Source organism: Lissotriton helveticus, chromosome 7, assembly GCF_964261635.1.
Source record: "Lissotriton helveticus chromosome 7, aLisHel1.1, whole genome shotgun sequence".
NCBI lineage: Eukaryota > Metazoa > Chordata > Amphibia > Caudata > Salamandridae > Lissotriton > Lissotriton helveticus.
The window spans coordinates 843,155,655-843,175,102 of NC_136068.1; the positions used below are offsets into that span (position 1 = coordinate 843,155,655).

Genomic DNA, 19,448 nt, shown 5'->3' on the forward strand with positions numbered 1-19,448 from the left:
TCGTGTCTTGCTGGCCAAGTCCTATTAGTCAAAGTAAAGTTGAGGAAAATCTGCAGTTTTTATAAAGGGGGCTGAGAGTGATAGTAGAGTGGCAAAAACAGAACCATCAGCCAGAAAAAAACCAAATTAGAGCTTTTTGGAAATGTTCTGCTACTTTAAATCAGTACCAAATTAAAGTTATATAGATAAGTTTTACAGGGCTATGCCAGCATGCGTCCTTCCGCTGGAGTAGGGGCCATCAGAGGAATGGCATTACATGTTCACCCTATTTTGGCAAACAGGGAGAAAAACAAGCATTGGCCAATCGATCCTGGCAATGCGTGAGCTATTGCCTTTGTCAATGGTAATGTATTTTAGATATGTCTGGTACATTGATTAAAAAAACTACTTCCTATAAATCTTTCAAATCAGCAAAAGTATCTTGATGACTCTAACAGTGCACAGTGCGATAGAGCTTATATTTTGGTGTGAGGAGCCGACAATGCGTGTTTCGGTCGGGAGGAAGCCCAGAACTAAGAGGGAAAGCGACAACATTAAACATAAAATATAGCATCAAATAAATGGCCAACTTGCAAAGAGAGCCAAAGGCTGCACCATTTCCTCAAACGGTTTTTAATATTTACAATAAGGCAAAAACGGTTCACAGGCTATATTGTACTTTGCTGCTTAAATGACTAGAGATACATTATGGTAACCATGGCAGCTTACACTGTCATAAGTTGGATGCTCTTACCAGACACAGGGAGGGTTTTTTCCTTCATACGTTTGCCATACGAATGACAAACATCCGATTAAAAGGCAGCCAGTGGGAAAACCGGATACTTACATCTTTAGAGTTTCCTCAAAATAGGAGTGTCTAATTAAATAAAAGCGATGCAGAGATGGCGAAAGGAGCGTTGCAACTGGGAATCAACCAATTAGCATGCAGGTTGCAGACAAAAGCTATCAAATGCGTTACAATAATTAAATTAATTTTGCATGACGAACGGATGAGTGCTGTTTATTTTTCAACTTGTGAACATCATCAAATGTGGAACCTTCAAAACTTTTCTATTAGGAAGTTTGAAAAAATGCACACTATGCCTTGGAAAGAAGCTCAAACAAATTCAAATCCTGACAAAAAAAGAACCAAAACAAGCACTATTCCACACAATGACAACACGAGTTACACAAAAATACATGGGTGCATCTACTGACAACAAAATGCATAGACAAATCTGTTATTTAGCGGGACCTAGAAAAAGCAAATCTTCATTTTTGGAGTAGCAGCGTTTGTGACTTGATAAGAACAAGATGTACAGCCCTAATACATAGGAACGGAGAAATGAAACTCAGAGCGAGCGCTTGTGTAGAGTGCTCCAAATTGAAGTAGAAAGTAGTTCCGAAAACATTTTCTAAAATGGGAGCTGGGGACAGATAGTAGTAATTGGTCTATGCTCTGGGGGAGGGCTAAACACAGGGAGAGGCATGACACTTGCATGCCTTTGACAAATGGGGAGAAACAATATGAGAATGATAATGGAGCCAGCAAATGGGAAGCATTTGGGTAGGCTGAAGCCTGCAAATATATACAACATGTCTTTTCGAGACAGCGTATGCACTGTCTAGAGCCAAGCCCTAAAATAGACCCCCACATTCCAGGAAAAACGCCCTTGCTGTGGGGATCATCAGTTTTGGGTTTTTCAATATCAAACTCCCACTTTGAAAGTTTGTTTTTGTGAAAAAAAGTTTGTATAGGTTTGGTGGATGGCTGACAAACTTATGTTAGCCATCCACCAAACAGTTTGTACCTTGGCAGAAATTGACATGACACTGGTTCCTATCAAGATATAGAGCTCTCTGTTGGAGCAGCTGTGACCTCTAAACTTTGCAAACCGTAGTCGGTCAGGGAGGCAGACGTAATGTCCATCCCCACCGTCCTAAAGGGTGGAGTTCCATTTGCCAAAGTCAAAATCAGGATCATAGTTTAGTTAGGAGGCTGAAAGAATAGTACATTGTGGGCAAGTGACATGTGATGGGTACAGCAGTAGCTTATATATACATTAAGAACAAAATGGTAATGATACAACTTCACATTATCGTTTTTGTATGATTGGCCTACACAGTGTAGCAATTAAGCTGAATCCAGTGATAGAATGACTCCACAAGAGGAGGTATTTTGGAAACAGTGAGAACGCGAATTTGACGATTGCCAGCACACATTTGTTAGTGTAGTAAAGGTAGAAGAGAGTTTTAGCCATGTAGTTAAAACTTGAAGTCTAAGGTGAGCTACCTGAACTGTGGTGGGCTTTTGGCTCAGAGGAACTGGACTGATGGCTGTGAATGAAGTGGGTTAATGTCGTAGAATAGAAAATAAGTAAGCTGGCATCCAAATCAATAACTTTCATGAGGGAAGAGTGGCTCACAAACAAACATAGTCATCACGGATTTTAAATAAAGGTTGTAAATGTGCATTCAAGGGGTTTCAGTCTTGTTTGTGTACCAATGTATTGCTTACATTCATAAACCTTTAAAAAAGCATGGATTAAAAATGTGACAGTCCCAGGTCTCCTGACATATTTCTAGAAACTGTCCTGACATTCTATGTGACAATGCAGAAGCATTTACACATTCCTAAATATGCACTCTATCCAATTGCACATTGTCAAATGTCATCGCCACTGTGGAATCGTACAATTTATTTGGGAAATGTTTTACTCTGTGGAAAAACTCCTTCTGCTTTTTTAGAGGTTTGCCCTTCCTTTCTGAACCTTGAAAGGGATTCACGTTCACCTTTGACAGCACTGAATCTTCAAATATATCAAGGGTGTTCAGGGGTCGAAGAAGAGTTTGAGAATGTCCAAAAATCTTGTGTTTGTGGGTGTTTCTTAACCTAGCAGTGAAAACGTGCCTAGTAATACCCAACCCATTGTGGTGAATTTACTTATGCACAATATTACAACATTATAGCGTAATACAGTACACACAAATTAAATGATTTATGAGTACAAATCGCCTGTGAATAACTTACATTAGTACATTGAGCCATTGACCACGTGAATAGGCCAATGGACAACAATTCATCTCACACACCTACCTGAACATAATACCAAAGCAGTTACTCAGTAACTAGCTAAAAAACGTAACAGTAGATATTCATTACCTTTTAACACATCAATCATACACAAACACTTGTACTGATTCTGTATGCTTCAGTTCCTCACCCTTTCACTGAAATCCCTAATTTTCCCTTTAAATATGCATTTGTAAGCCTATCTCCCAGCTTGTACACTTCTATATGTTGAAATACCACAGGCAGGCATTAGGCTCCAATTAGTCGAGGGTTCTCATTAATTGTATCTCTAGCTAACATCCTTTCATTGTAAAATCATATCTTGCTAGCACGTGGTATCTAAATCACAGGAATTCCTCAAAGATTACATGTCAAACCCTGATATTCATGTTAATTTCTTAACTGTAGTAAATCAAGGACTTCTAGCCAATACGATTCTCCTCTCTGTAGGCATTCTTGGATGTTACCTCCCAGATTTCTAACCATTTCAAGAATCTGGAGCCTTATTTTATAAAATGGTCACTATTTGTGCAAAGTGACTTGCCATAGGTGCCATTCACTGTCAAAAGAGGTTAATTTCATTGGATTGTCACATTCTTTTCTATCATTCTAACACAGAAGAGACTGCAAAAGCAACATATAACCTTTTCCCCTCTTCTATCCCTCCACTATCCTGCTCAATCCAAATAACTGACTAACATATCCACCACTCAAATTACTTACATATTTTCACTATACTAATTCACCACTAATCCTTTATGGGTTTCGGAGTAGTGTACTACTTGCCAAAAAAGCCCTGCGAAGCCTAATCAGGGGTAGTAAGCGCTATATAAATGCAATTACAATACAATACAATATCTCCTAGATACAGTCTAGGTACATGCTTTTGTTTTTCATGCTATAAAAACATAAACTTCTTTACATTTTACTTTGAAAGATGTGCTGCATTCCCCTTAACGAAATATGATCAGTTTGAACAGTTGATGTGGGGGTAAATCTTCTTCTTTGAAATCACAACAGTACCCTATCTCTGTTTTGGGAATGATCAATAGAAATCCCAAATTCATACTCTTTCGATATGCCTCCTTATGATGCTCTTTAAACAAATGTTTTAACTGTTCACCTTTTTCAATTCTTCTTCTTTGTTGCGAGTATTTCATTACATAGATCTAGTTTTAAAGCTTCGATTCCTCCTAATACTAGTAATTCTTATCTTGTCTCTGTTCTGCATTTCATCTCACATTCCTGTAACAAGCTATCTTTGCAACAACAGTCTCTGAAGTTTTGTTTCAACATGATCATATCTTGTTCAGAATATGTTAATCCTTCATCACCATTCTCTTCAACCATATTTTTTGACTGGACGGTATGGTTTTGGATGAAAACGCCTTGTTTCTAATGTCATATCCATAGTTTTCATGTATACTTTTATACTTTTGTGTTAATCTTTTGGATTACCAAGACATTCAAAAAGGTTATTTTACTCTCCTATATGTTAAAGTTAAACCCTTATTCTAGAGGATTGCTGATTTAATCATTGAATTTATTTATTTCAACCTGTCTCTTCTTCCTGACTGAATCATAATATCACCAATAAAGCTCACTTACTAAGTAAGATGCATGATCCAGTCACCTTTCACCAATATAGACTCATTCTCATAACAATTTATGTATTGATTCACGAACAAGGGAGCTAGATTTGAGTTCATTGAGGACCCAGTAAGTTAGAGCAAAAAAGAATTTGTCATGCAAAAGAATTGTGCATCAGCACTAATTTCAACAGTTGGAACAGGGGCCTTATCATGATGTCTCTGCGCACAGCTGATTATTTTTTGCATGCGAGGTATCTAAAGTTCAAACATATGCTTCCAAATGTTGCTAATGCATGAACTTGAAACAGAACCAGTTGGAAACAGTGACCAGCGATAGTCTCTCTCTCTCTTTCCGACTTGTTCTCGTTAAAGTTCATTTACTCAGAGATACTTAAAGTTGTTTGTTTGAACTTTAGACACCTGAACCGCAAAAAAGCAGGAACTCAGCTCTGAGCAGAACCATCATGGTTTGGCCCCATGAGTATTTTGTTAATTCCTTTCTTTTCCTTGCATTATAGGTAACTTCCAACATAGTGTATACACACTGCATGTATAATTTTGATAGATCCCGGTATGTGATAAAGTTGTGGTACCAATGCTTCAAATTACTCTAAAGAATTATTTGTGTTTTGCATATAATTGCTCATTTGATTTTTATTGGTTGCAAAATGTAGACAAAAATTATCAAAGTATTTTGCACAAAGTTGAACTACTCAGTCCATGCCCACAACATAAGGTCTAAACAGAAGATCCACTTGGTTGAATGAACTTTTGGAAGCACATATAATTCTGTATTATAGGGGATCCATGTAACAAATAAACGTTCTATTTTATGCAATTCACCCTTTCTTAACTATATTCTTTTACACTCATAATATTCAGCATGCATATGTCTTTTACCTTTTTCAAAACAAAAACCCTATTATGTCACATTTTTACAATTGCTTGTTTTCATTGCAGAGTCATATTTCATCCTCTCCTTAGATTATAATTAATGTATTTCATATTGTTCACATATTTTTATTCGCTGCTGTTGGCACAAACCTGAACTTTGTTTGAATTGGACTATTTTTTTTTATCCATCAACATTTTTTCTGATTGTAAAAATAGCACGTTTAATTTGAGATTTCTTCATGAATTCCAACTTCATCAAATTACCATTGAACCATGTTCTAGGATATATTGGCATGTATGAGGCATATATGCTCCCCTTCTTATACAGAGTTTGTTGTAGTCAATTGATCTGATGTCATATTAATACTTAGGTCCACCTTGATCCTAATTGATCTTTTCTTTTAGTTCCCTTCCATTTTCAATCTGGACCTCATCAAAAAAGACACTTATTTCCAGAGTTAGTCTTGCTCTGTACTTGCTGTTGATTGATTATTTCCAGTACAAAGGAAAGAGAATGATATCTTTACCAAGCAACTTGTGTTGTCATCAAGCAAAAGGATGAGCGCCTTCAACTTTAACATGTTTACTGTATGGTTAACTTTGTTTTATTGATTTTCAGGCAAATTAAAAGGCATATTACATACAATGGGCATTCCCATATTTCGTCAACCGAACATCCCCTCCCCCCCAATCTGGCCAGACCACATCATACCTGTGGGAGCCCCAGTGAGTTCCTTTAGTGGGATCGGGCCCAGAGCTGTCAGAATAGGATGTGAGTCTGCCCCAGACAAACAGTATAAAAAGCCTAGAAAAAAAAACCTGATAACCCCCCCTTGCCCCAGCCCCTCCACACCTGAACTGATGTGCTGGATCCATACATCTTTAGGTCTCTCCATAGAGGGTCAACTTCGTACAACAGATTAGTTCTCTGCGACTGCCGACAGAATTTCGGTAAGCCGAAGAAGGCGGAGGTATTTTGGACATGTTACTTCATTGAATTCCAACGCTAACTAGGACAATAGCGGACGCCAGGTGGTGCTAAATGAGTCTGCTGAATTCGTTAGAGTGGCTTGGACTCTTTCCATACCAAGGATATCCCATAATTTATGTAGACATCCTGTGTGTGTCGGTCGGGTCCGTGTGCCCCGTAGGGAGAGGATGTGTTGGACAGCTTCTCCCATCGCTAGGTCCATCTGTTTCCCCTTGATTAACTTCAGTGAATATGGGATTGGGTTAGGGAGCCCCAAGAGTGTGTATACAGGGAAGGGGGGTATTTCAGTCCCAAAGTAGGTGAGTCAGTGTGCCCTCCTCATCACAGCCTCGCCAGCAAGTTGGACTACGGTCCGGGTTCCCTTTGTTCAGTCTGGCTGGTGCCAAGTACCAGTAGGTTGCCACCTTGACCGCTGATTCCCTACTGCCCGTATTTAGGGCCGTGTGGTTGGCCCTGAAGTAAATATCACGCCAGTCTTTCTCCGACAAGACTCTCCCCAGTTCCCCCACCCAATGCTTTTGCCCTGCTGAGGGCACGGAGGAGGCTGGTGGACAAAGCATGTTGTATAGTTCAGAGATCATCTTTTTGTCTGAGTATTTTGTTATGAGCTATTTCTGATACGTCGTTAGCTTTCTGCTGACCAGCAGGCGTATGTCGGGGTGGAGGAGCCAGTGACGGAGTTGGAAGTATTGGAATCGGTTCGGCCCTATGATAGCATAGGAATGTTTCACATCTGCGAACAAGAGGAACCCCTCCAGATCAAAGAGATGTCCTGCCGACTTACAGTCGGAGACCTGCCACTGTGAGAACGCTCGCTCCTCTAGCCCTGTGTAAACTCAGGGTTATCGAAGAGGGGTGTTAACAGTGAGGGGAAAGACGTGAGTCTGCACTTGACAGCTACCGCGTCCCAGACTCGCAGCACTGTGCGTGTAATTGGAGATCCCTCGAGGTTTGGCGATCTATCTGGCCGCTTCAAACAGGGTACCTCCATAGGGATAACTTTGCTAGCGCACTATCTTGGAACAGCCACCTTTTCTCAGACTCCATTCCACCAGGTGCCTAAGTTGCATCGCTCTAAAATATTCCAAGAAGTTTGGGATGCCCAGCCCTCCTTCATCCGGAGGTCTGTGGGAGATATCTCTGCGCATCCGGGAGCGCACCCCGGCCCAAATGAAGTGTTGCACCGCCCCTTGCAACTTATGAAGGGTCCCCCGGTGGGGGCCAGGCCTGTAGGGTGTGGAAAACGTACAGCACTTTAGGCATTATGGACATTTTAATGGCAGCGAATTGGCCAAGTAGCGATAGAGAATGTTTCTGCTATTGACAAAGATCCTTCTGGATTTGTGAGAAGAGTTTGGCGTAATTATTCGTGACTGTCCGCTCGTTAGAAAAAGCCAGATCTATCCCCAGATAGGGGATTGTGGCACGGGCTTGGAGCTCTCAGTAGGCCATTTGCTCTACCCTGGGCAGGTTCTCGTTTCGACCTAGATGCAAGATCATTGATTTCCCTATATTCATTTTCAAACCAGATACCCTGCCAAAGGAGGCCAATTCCAGAAGGAAGGCTGGCACAGAGTGCTCAGGGGACTCCAGAGTCGCCAAGATGTCGTCAGTAAACAAACTTACTGTATGCCTTTCTCCTCCAAATGGGATGCCTAGGATATCAGGGTTGTCTCTTATCCTTTGTGCTAGAAGGTCCACATAGAGTGCAAAGAGGAGGGGCGACAGCGGGCACCCCTGTCTTGTGCCCCGCTGGATTTCGAAAGGCCGTGAAGTTGTTCCATTGACCCTTATCGTAGCCTTAGGCCTATCGTAACAGCTCGCCACCCAGGCCCTGAACCGGTCCCCAATGCCAAAGTGAGCCCAAGTTTTGTCTAAAAAAACCCCAGTCAACTCTGTTGAATGCCTTTTCGGCATCGACCGACAACAGCAGAGCATCCATCTTGGTGCGGTGGGCTTTGTCGATGAGATGCAGTATGCGTTTGGTGTTATCACTGCTTTGTTGGTTATATATAAAGTCAGATTGGTCCGGGTCGATGATGCCAGGCATACGTGGGCCCAGTCTAGCTGCTAGTATCCCTGTAAACAACTTCAGATCCAGATTGAGTAGGGAGATCGGGCGGTAGGAGCCACATTGAGTCGTGTCATTCCCGGGTTTAGGAAGGACTACTACATCAGCAGCTAGCATGTCAGAGGGGATAGTTCCAGGGCCCTGAAAGGAGGTAAAAAGCTGCGTTAAAATCGGGGCAAGGAGTGGTCAGAAGGCTTTATAGAACCCTGCCGAAAAGCCATCAGGCCCCAGCGATTTCAGAGGTTTGAGACAGGAGATTGCCCCAATCACTTCTCCAATCCTTATAGGTGCATCCAGAGCTTCCGCCCACGCTGTGTTCAGTGCCGTCGTTGCGGCGTGCTGGAGGTATGCCCCCCCATCCGCACCCAGCTCTGGGTCTTTACCATACAAGGTAGAATAGAAGTCCTGTAGGGCTTCCGCTATCTGTTCGTCCTATTCCACTGTCTCCCCCTTAGCATTCTGAAGTGCCAGAATTTTTTAGCACTGGGTGCGGGCTCTAAGTTTACTTGCTAGAAGACGCCCTGTTTTATCTCCCCCTATATAATAGGAGTGTTTGAGCTGAAGTGCCGCATATTCAGCTCTGTCTAGGTCAAGACTTGCTAGTTGCGCTCTAGCTGCTTTCAATTGGCGCCATACCCTAGGAGCGCAGTTTCGACTGTGCACTCTTTTTAATTCCACCACTCATGCCGTGAGCGATTCTCTCTTGTGTCTACGATCTCTAGCTTCTGCAGCGGAGATAGCAATTAGTTTGCCTCTCACTACGGCTTTGAGTGCCCCCCACAGTGTCGCTAGAAGAATATCCGGAGAGTCATTCATCTCAGGATACTCGGTAATGCATTTATGGAGCTGCTGAGTTACACCCGCTCGTTTAAGCAAGTTCTTCTTAAGTCGCCACCTCCCCATTGGTCTATGAGTCGGGGCATAGCGAGTGTAAATGTCACTGCGTTGAGATCGGAGAATGCTACTGGGGTGATGTTTACTGTGTCTACTAATGCATTCAGTTCAGTATAGTCTATGAAATGGTCAAGTTTGGCATATGTGTGATGCGAATTGGAATAAAAGGAGAATTGTGTGCCCTGAGGATGCGCCTCCCGTCAAACGTCCACTAGGCTCCTGCTTTCCTGCCACTCCCTCCCTTTTTTGGATAGGGCTCCTGTTTGGCCATAGCATTGGCCTGATCTGTCTTTCTCCGCATCTATGACTAGGTTGAGGTCACCCTCCACAACTATCCTCCTATCATGGAACGCAGTATGTCCTAAGTTGGGGGCATAAAGGGAGCCCACCACCAGGGGAGCCCACCCCACCCATAACCTGTAAGCCAGTAGATAGCCTCTTACTTCTGCCACCTTGTTGCCCACTGTGCCCTGAGACATTCTGGCAATCAATATGGCCACCCCTGCTTTCTTAGCTATTGTGGAGGAGTAGAATTATTGTGGAAATGCACAGGACTTCATTCTGTGCCAATCTTTGGGAAGGAGATGGGTTTCTTGTAAAAGGCACATTGCTGCCCCTGAATTCTCTTAGTAAGACAGGATGGCTCGCCTCTTAATGGGGTTGTTTAGCCCCTTCACATTAAGGGTGATCAACTGAAGTTTGGAGCGTGACATGAGGTGGTCATGAGTGTTGTCTGTTGTCGCCGTAGGAGCCTGGGCCCTTCATCTGCACAACATTGTCCTCGGGCCCTGGTGCCGTTCATTTGTGTCCCTGACCTTTGCTGAGACCCCTCCCCAAGCAGCACACCGGTTCCCCTCCCCCCTCTCTAACCCCAACAACACCCCTTCAACTAGCATGAAAAGTTGCCTCCCCTGCTCCTGAGATTCGATCCGAGTCCGTTTCAGTCTTAACTGCCCTTGAGTGCCCCCGAAGCCCTAGCCTCCCGAAACGCTCACGTTCCCCCCTAATCCCAACTAAACAATCCCCAGGTTTTACCCTAGTCCATTGCCCATCATCCAAGGAAGCGGGCATGTGGGAACAAAAAAGTTGGGGTATACGTGTGGTCCAAGTGTCCCGGGCCCCCTGCCCCCAGCCCCCCCCTCTCCAGTCAGCGAAAGGTCAGTGCCATTCGACCCCACTTTTAAGATCACAGACGTTCCGGCGAGGTGGTATCCTTCGTTACCGCTTCAAGGGCTGCCATCCTCTCCTGTGTCATAGTTTCGGAATCCAAGTTGGGCGAGCGTCTGCGGCTTACTCTTTGCTATCCTTCCCCAGAGGACTTTCGTGTGCGTCTGGGTGACTCGTTCGGGCTCTGGTGCTCCAGCCCAAGGATCGTACAAGTTTATTGGAGAGATCGAAGTTGGTGTAGCTTGCCATTCCATCTAAAAATCAAGCGGAAAGGGTGACCCCAAGAGTAGGCCACCCCCTTTTCCCTCAAGTAGGCTGTCACCTCCCTCAAGGCTTTCCTCTTCTGTAGGGTGATGGAGGCCAGGTCTTGATATAGTGCTACGAAGTGTCCTTGGTACTTGAGGGGTTGCTTCAGCCTGGCTTCGCGCAGTATGCGTTCCTTGAGGGGGAAATCCGGTAGAAAGGCAAGTATATCTGGTGGAGGGGCCGGCGCCCATCTCGCCAGGCTCACGCTGTGTGCCCGGTCTATGCGTATTTCAAAGTCTGGTGCCTCTCCCAGAATTTCTCTTAACATTCCCTGGAGGTATTGGGCAACATCAGACCCCACTTCCTTCAGTGAGACACCCCTGATGCAAATGTTATTCCACCTCGAACCGTTTTTGAGGTCCCCGCATGGGCCTGCAAGTCCAACTGCTGGTCTTGTAGATGTATCACCTCCTGCTGAAGTTGCTCGATCTCCTCACCTTTGGTTTGCTTGTGGTCTTCAATAGCAGCTACTAGCTTCCCGATCTCGTCAACATCACGGCGGATCTCCTTCACCCCTCCTGCCACTTCATTTTTAGTGTTTGAAAGTCCTCCCGAAAGATGTTGAAGAGCGATTCGAGGAATTAGCGGGTAATCAGCACCTCTCCCTCTTCTGTATCCGCTTGTGGTTTAGGTGCTGGAGACGTTCTACCCCCTTTCTCCCCTGACAGGGAGCCTTTGGAGAGCATCTCCTTCAGGGATCTCTCCCCCTTCTTCCTCACCGAGGACATCGTGGGGCTGCTAACCAGGAGGGAGTTGGCCTCTAGGCGCAGTTCGCTCATGTGTCACTTGAGTAGCACTGCTGTATGCTGATTTGGGTAAGGTAGGTTCCTTACCAAGCCTGCTGTGGTTAGCCTTTGCCAAACTCTGTCTCCTCTCTTTTGCTGAACCCCGATCCAGACTCAATTGTGCCTCGGTGCCCACCGGTTTATGCAGCTTCTCTTCTCCTTGTCCCTGTGCTCATCGGGCCCCAGATGGATTCAACGCCACGTTCCGCCAATTGTGCCTCACTCTGGGTGACACCCAGCCCGTCTGCTGGCCGTCTATTGAAATCCCTGCACCTCCCCCACCTCCCCTCACTCCACCCTGTCGCACTAGGCCACTTCTCGCCACTGCTTTCATAAATGCTGTCGCCTAGGGTCTCCTGTCGCTATTGTCCCCTAGCGTGGAGGGCCCTCTCTTCGGCAGAAGTTGTAGCAGACTTTCCCTCTAGGCCCCAAGCGCTCCCTGCTGTGGGCGAACTGTGCCACTGGCCCTGCGGCCCTCTGGGGAAGCGCTGTGGAGCCCCTCACACAGCACCTTCGATTCTGACACTTGCTGGAGCCCCCTCACCTTGTTCAGCCTCTTCAGTGGTGGGTCTCCTCCACCTGCACTATGCAAGCACTAGCGCCGCCTTCGGGGGGGGGGGCCTCACCCGCTGCTCCACAGGGGAAACATCCTTTACAACGGAACCGTTACAACGCGGTACCGTTACAACGCAGAATTTACAACGAAAGTCGTTACACCGACTTTCGCTGGAGGGCGCTCTAGAATAGGGGATAGTTTAATTTACTATCCAACACCTTCCCTACTATTCACGGGGACTGGAGTTGGAATAGTAAATTAAACTATTCACTATCCAGCGCCCCACAACGCAAGTCGTTGTAACGACTTGCGTTGTTAAACCTGCGTCGTAAAGGTACGTGTTGTAACGGTACGCGTTGTACCATCATACATCCGCTCCACAGCCAAGGGTGCCCTCTCATGTGTGGGAGCACTCATGCGGCGCTTTCCTCGCTTACTCCTGAGGTGCTGCCATAATCAGCAATGGGGATCACAGGCTTGTCTCGCTGCTGCCACCGGAATCTTTCCTCCCATCCCGCCTTGGCGCCAACCGCCGATCAGAGCAACTCTGCCGCCGAGGGACCACCAGATTCCACCACGGCAGCGATGGCAAGCTCTCCTTGATTTGGCCTCTACTTCTCTCTCGCCTCCCGGGTTCCCAGCAGGTGTGTGCCGCCATTTCGCGGGGGCGCTGGAATCGTGCTCTTTCAGTCCCACGATCAACGCCTCTGCTAATGCTCTGCAGCCCAGGGGGGACCGCCGGCCTCACACGGCGCTGCTCGCTGCCGCCTCCGCTCCTCTACTACTGTTGCGGGCCCTCACCCGGTTCTGGCCGCACAACAGCCACCATCGCCGCCGGCCCAGCTGCCAAGGGCTCTGCCAATGTCGCCCAAACGGCCGCTCTATGCTTCTCTCGGCCTGGGCGCCATTTCCTTTTGCTGCCACAAGCTCACGGAGGGCCGCCCAGAACGCCAATACTTCTGCCGCTTTCGCTCCCTGGATCGCCGCTTTGCTCCCGCTTGCCGTTCCGTCTTCTGTGGTGTCAAAACGGGGGTCTTATGCGAAGATTTAGCTGGATTAGGGGGCCAGGAGCAAGGAACCTCTGAGGGAAGCGACCGTTCAGACCGCCATCTTGGCCACGCCCCAACATGTTTACTTTAAAGCTTGATACCTTGCAGTACTTCTCTAATTTATCCTTCAGAGACAGAAGTTGGCTCATAGTTGGTCAGTAATATCATTATCAAACATTGTTAGTTTAAATGAGCCGAGTCCAATCATAAATTGTTATATCCCAGGGTGGCTCATTATTACATTGATGAATGATTCATGGAATAGGACGGGAAATAAAGCAGAAGGATATTATCTCTGCCTAGTGCTACTGCACTATTCACAGCCGTACAAAGGGCCATTCTTTCAACCTCTGGCTCTATAGATTTGGTGGCCCCCATGAGAGTAGAGCACCAGGCCTCAGTTGATGTATTCAAATGTTTCATCCACATCCAAATACAGCAAAAGAACTCTTACATTTTTTTCTCAATGTTATCCCTACTATTCATTAATATTTTTGCACCTTCACTGACTGAGCAATCACTTTTAAATCCTATTAGCTCATTTGAATGATCATGAGCATCACCTAGTCTAAAATGCTGGTGACAGTCGCAGTGAAGTTCTTCACATCTAGACATCGTAAAAAGTGATGGATGAGCTGCTTGAATTAATCTCATTCACTCTTAATTGCCATGACCACATTTCAATCTATTATTTTTATGTAATTTGTGTCATTGCAGTCAGTGACCAACAATATTCAAAACAATCTTGGCCCGCCCTTCATGGGATGGTTCAGACTAAATTTTCAGGCCTGATCTCCGCTGGACTGGAACACAACAGACGCCGTATTGGTTCAATACCTTGGTGAAATTGAGCTGCAGCTAAATTCCTATGGCAATGTGAGTTTGGTACCCAAGAGGGCATACTCCAGACACTTTTTTTAAAAACAGATTGTATTGAACATTTACTCTTGGCATCTTCCAATCAACAATGCAAATACAGTTATACCCAAGCATTGCTGAGGCTCGCTCGCATCCCATAGCCCCTTCTTCCGACAGTTCTCTCGTACTGCAGCATAGCTTGTATAGCACCCTGCTTCTGACAGTGCTCCCCATCACCCAAAAATCCACCTATTATTGTCAATGATCCTCATTGGGAAACGTGCTCTAGTTTGCTGCATCAACTTGCCTGCCTCCTGCTATAGGCCAGTAACACTCCCCCCTCCCAACCCATCCCCTGCCAGGCGTGTCTTAAGTAGCAATTGTCGGTCTCACTTGAGGAATATTACGGGTCCTTGAACCCATGGGACAGATTGCTGTACTCTAGCCCTCGTGCCTTTGTGTGCAGGGGGTCTCCGCCTTCCCCACCCTTTTCTCCTCGCCTCTATCCTTAATTTTTCATAGTCAATTGTTTCCTGCCTCCCGTCCCTGTACTTCTCCCTACGGCATTTCCTCTGCCTCAGCCTCTGTATTCTTTTTCAGTTCCACCAGAGCTGCCCACGCTCTAGCTGATTCTAGAGATTAGAGATTTCTCACTGGAATACTGCTGGCACTTGAGGGGGTTTAGTTATACAATACAAAAAGCAAATACTTGAATCAATCTCAGCCACTGGTATTTAGCCTGTGTTTCAATTCATAAGTTTCAGCTTGTCTGTAGCATTACACATGGGGACCACTCATACACAAATCAGTATCTGTCATGCAGCATAAGAGATGCTCCATATCCTCACATCCTGAGTCACAAAAGCAATTGTTTGTAAGATCAATGTAGCAAGAGGGTTTTGACAGGTTTTAGAAGTATTGTCTCAGTGAGAGGCGGAAGTCATTGTTGTTGAACTGGTTGAACAAGCATAATAATACCTGAAATAGGGCTAGGAAGAAAGCCTAAAAAGAGACAAGCAAAAAGCCACATGGACCTGAGAATTTATTTGATTTCAAGGCTTTAAAGGCTATTAGTATTCCCTTTTCACTAACAACATATTGAGTTTGTGCCTCTGATACCGAGTAAAAACGTTGATACCACCTTATGCCAGGTAGTGACTTTCTGCCTGCGCATCTACCTGCTCTTAGCTGTAAAAGTCCTGTAAACTGCTGTTTCTCCTATCTGCCTGTTTAGGCATTGTCCATTTATTTATTTGCATCTTGCAGATGCGTCCTACTTCCTGTTTAACATTAAGTGTGCAGACCAACGGTTTCCTACCCACATGTAGCTTTTAAGTAAGCAATATGCTTCTTTCTAAAATGAAAATTGACCGCTGAAGGCTAATATCTGATATCATGCAAGTGTTTGTGATCATACTTTTTTCAAGTGAGAAGGTGTTGTGCAAGTAGGAATAAGATGGTAAAAACCTACCCCTTTCCATTTCATTCTCCAGATATTTGTGAAGCCTAGAAACCTCAGCCCGGTTTGTGGCTCTTAGAGATTGTACCTGCCCTCTGTACTTGGTTTGGGTCCTATACTTTTTCTCCCCAAGACCTATGTTTAAAACATTGCTTAAAATTGATTTTGATGTTGAAATTGTCTTCAATGAGTTGAGTAATCTCTAAGAATACTTTTTTGCCCTATGTTTAGTGTGCAGTGCTGCTGATGTTAAGCACAAACGTAGAACAGAGTGCAAGAATGCGGCACGGTGATGAGAGCAGATGCTCCCAGGAGCAGATGTGCAGAGACTGAGCAGGGAGCTGGCATAGGACCTGCTCAATGGGACCTCACCTCCATTAAGGAGGTCCTGGGAGGGTGGCGGGGCGCTACGTGGTAGGAAGCTGATGACTGAAGCGGGCAAGGAAACGGCAGGAAAACGATAACGGCGCCATAGGGGAGATAACAATGCTTGGGCACACAAGTACTTGTGTCTTTACGTTAGGTTACCCACCTTGCATACATTAAAGAATCTCATTCTATGCGCCTGGTCCAATTGGTTGAGGTGGACCTCCAGAAATCTACCAGAAAGTGGAGTAGGCTTTGGATATATTTCTGTATATTATCTCCTCCAGTTCCTGTTGTACTCCATGAATGCAAATGTAATTGGACTTCTTGTTTCTCCATCCGGGTTCTAATTAGTTGCTCAAGTTCCCCCAGGTGCATAAATACATAAATACAGCCTACTGGGTATTCTTCAACTCTATTTTCTATCTCTATCACCATCTACAGTGCTCACCTCTCGCCTTAGCTCACCCAGACCTTGCTTGAAGTTAGTGCTGATGTTTCCTGCTTGATTTGTTTCTTATAATAAGGCATCAATACCTTCCTTGAGTTCCACTTTTGAAAGAGCCTTCGTTAAGCGAAAAGGTGCTGGAATGTGTATTTCATGGCAGTTTGCTTTCCGTTGTGTACCATAATATAGAAAAGATAGGACCTCTTTGATGTCTTAGGATCTCGCTTCCATAATGTCATCATTATTTAACCAGTCATGGTTCGTAAGTTCATGGGCCCTTCTGGAAGCAAGCTGAGAATCCCAGATTTTCTAAACTTTGAGACCAGGGGCAGTCATTTAGGGCAGCTCCACCTTGAAGCACCCAGGATAGATTGATCAATAGTATGGGGTTTTCTCAACATGGTGGCATTGTATCAGGTTAACCTGCAAGATGGCTTCTGCTTAAGACAGCATTATCGGCATAAACATAATCCACAACGTGCACAATTATGAGCATTATAGACATATATATAGTACAGATATTGTAGTCGAACATGAGGGTTGGGGCTGCGAGGTTTCATATAAAGGAGTTAACGTGCTAAGAGCGAGTAGGGTGTCTATCGATCAAGACGAGGCATGACGGGTGATCCCGACATTTTCTAGTTCTGAGACGACTGTTTCAAAACAAAAGCGAAGTTGCGGTAAGGTGTCGAACCGTTTCCGGTATATCTTGTGTTCTTATCGTTTCGTTCCAAACTGATCTAGGAAGAGGGCTTTGAGTAGGTTCTTGAATTTCGGAAATGAGGTGGTCGTTCTGATGCGTGGGGGGGTGGAGTTCCAGATTTTGGTGCATTTCCTGCCAAAGATTGAGTTGCGGATTTTGTGTTTCCGACATTTCAGTGGGATGAGTAGTAGAGTGTTGAAACTCCCGAGGTTCCTGGACTGGTCGGCCCTTTTGAGTTTGGCAGCCAGGTATTCTGGTTTGTCTGCGTGAAGGGCTTTATGCGTGAGGCAGGCCATTCTGAAGCTGGCTCGTAATTCAATTGGAGCCATTTAAGTTCCTTGAGTGCGGGAGAGATGTGCTTGAATTTCTTAGTTCCTGTGACCATTCTTGCTGCAGCATTGAAGGTTGTTTTCAGGGGGCCTAGGTGGGATTTTGCTGTCCTGGTCAGGGCTTCGATTCCATAGTCAATTCTGGAGAGCACCAGTGCTTGGGTGGCCTGTTGAAGGTCTTTCAGGGGAAGGAAGGATTTTATTTTGTTTAGAAGTTTCAGATTGAGAAAGGCGCTTTTGGCGGATCTTGTGATGTGTTTTTTCATGTCCAGTTTGGGATCTAGGGTGATACCTAGAGATTTCACCAAGTCCGCTGGAGTGAGGGTGCCATTGAGGGCATCAATGGCTTTGAGCCATTTTTCAATTTGGGGGTTTTCGTCTCTGTTGGAGATGAGGAGTACTTCTGTTTTCTCTTGATTGAATTTTAGGTTGTTCATTGTGAGCCAGTGTTGAACCTCTTTGAGCGTGACATTTTGGGGCCGATTATGATCGCGGACGGACTTGAGTCCGTCCGCGATCACCGAGGATGAGGGAACGTCCACATGGGCTGCGGCGTTCCCTCCTGTGCTATTAGGATGTGACCGCCACCCTGGCGGTCACATCCTCTATTTTTAACATTGCGGCGGGTGCAGCTTCAAGCTGCACCCGCAGCAATGTTAAAAATGCACGCATTGCATTTGTATGTAGAAAGTGGCAGGCACCGCGCGGTGCCTGCCGCTTTCTGCATACAAATACAGGGGGGTACCATAGGTACCCCCCCATGTGCACCCCCCACCCCCCTTCACCTAGGGGGCCCGCAACGGGCCCCTGCAGTGAAGATCCGTATGCTCTTCAACGGCGGTAAACCCGCCGCGGAAAAGCATATCTTGGCAGCAATCCTAATATGGCGGACGGTGTCTGAGAGACAACGTCACCATATTAGAGCTTTTCCGCCGCGGTTGTAAGCCAACCGCAGCGGAAAAGCTGCAGACGGAAACCAGGACCCACCAGCCATCCTATTGTGGCGGTGGGTCTGTGGTGGGTCCGCTGCGGTTTTTCCGCATCCTCCGGGCCGGCGGTGGCTTCCGCCGGCGTGGAGGATGCGGAAATTCCGCAATCATAATAGGCCCCTTAGTCTATGTATGTCATAAATAGAGGTGGTTTCCAGATAAAGCTGTGTATCATCCGCATAGAGGTGGAAGGGGATGTTGGAATTCCTGAGTAGTGTTGTAAGGGTTGAAAAGTTGGGGGGAGAGTACTGACCCTTGTTGAACACCTCTATTGACGGGGAGGGGGTCGGATTCAAAGTTTTTAATTTTTATTCTTTGCGAGCGGTTGAGGAGAAAGGAAGAGAACCAGTGGAGGACTGTCATTTCAAGGCCAGCTCTTTCTTGAAGGGCTTTGAGGAGCAGGGTGTGATCAACTGTATCGAAAGCGGCCGATAAGTCTAGGAGAATGAGAAGGCAGCATTGATCTGAGTCAAGTGACTTATGTAGATCTTCTATGACATTTAGGATTGCTGTTTCTGTGCTGCAGACCTTTCTGAATCCCGATTGGTGGGGTCTAGGAGCTTGATGTTCTCCAGGTGTTGGGTTAGCTGTGGAAGTACACATCTTTCCAGGATTTTGGATAAAAGAGGTAGGTTCAATACGGGTCTAAAGTTGTTCATATCCTCAGTGTCTATCCCTGTTTTTTTTAGAAGTGGCGTGATTTGGCCTACTTTGAGGCAGTCTAGTATGATTCCAGAGCTCAGTGTGCTATTAATGATCTTGCACCATATTGGGGCTAAGATGAGTTTCAGGTCTTTAACCAGGCTCAGGGGAAGCTGATCTAGGGAGTGGGATGAGGGTTTAGCATTGAGGATTAGGTTGACTATCTCTGTTTCCTGGATGGGGTGAAGGAGGACCAGTGTTTAGGGTGATTCAAGGAGGCGCTGTCCTTAGTTGCCG

The 19,448-nt window shown here is 45.6% G+C and overlaps 1 protein-coding gene across 3 annotated transcripts in view; it reads right to left on the bottom strand.

Annotated features, from left to right (window-relative positions):
• SLC23A1 (solute carrier family 23 member 1) overlaps positions 1-19,448 on the bottom strand; it is a 447,395-nt gene that overhangs the window by 121,867 nt on the left and 306,080 nt on the right. The gene's annotated exons all lie outside the window — the stretch shown is intronic.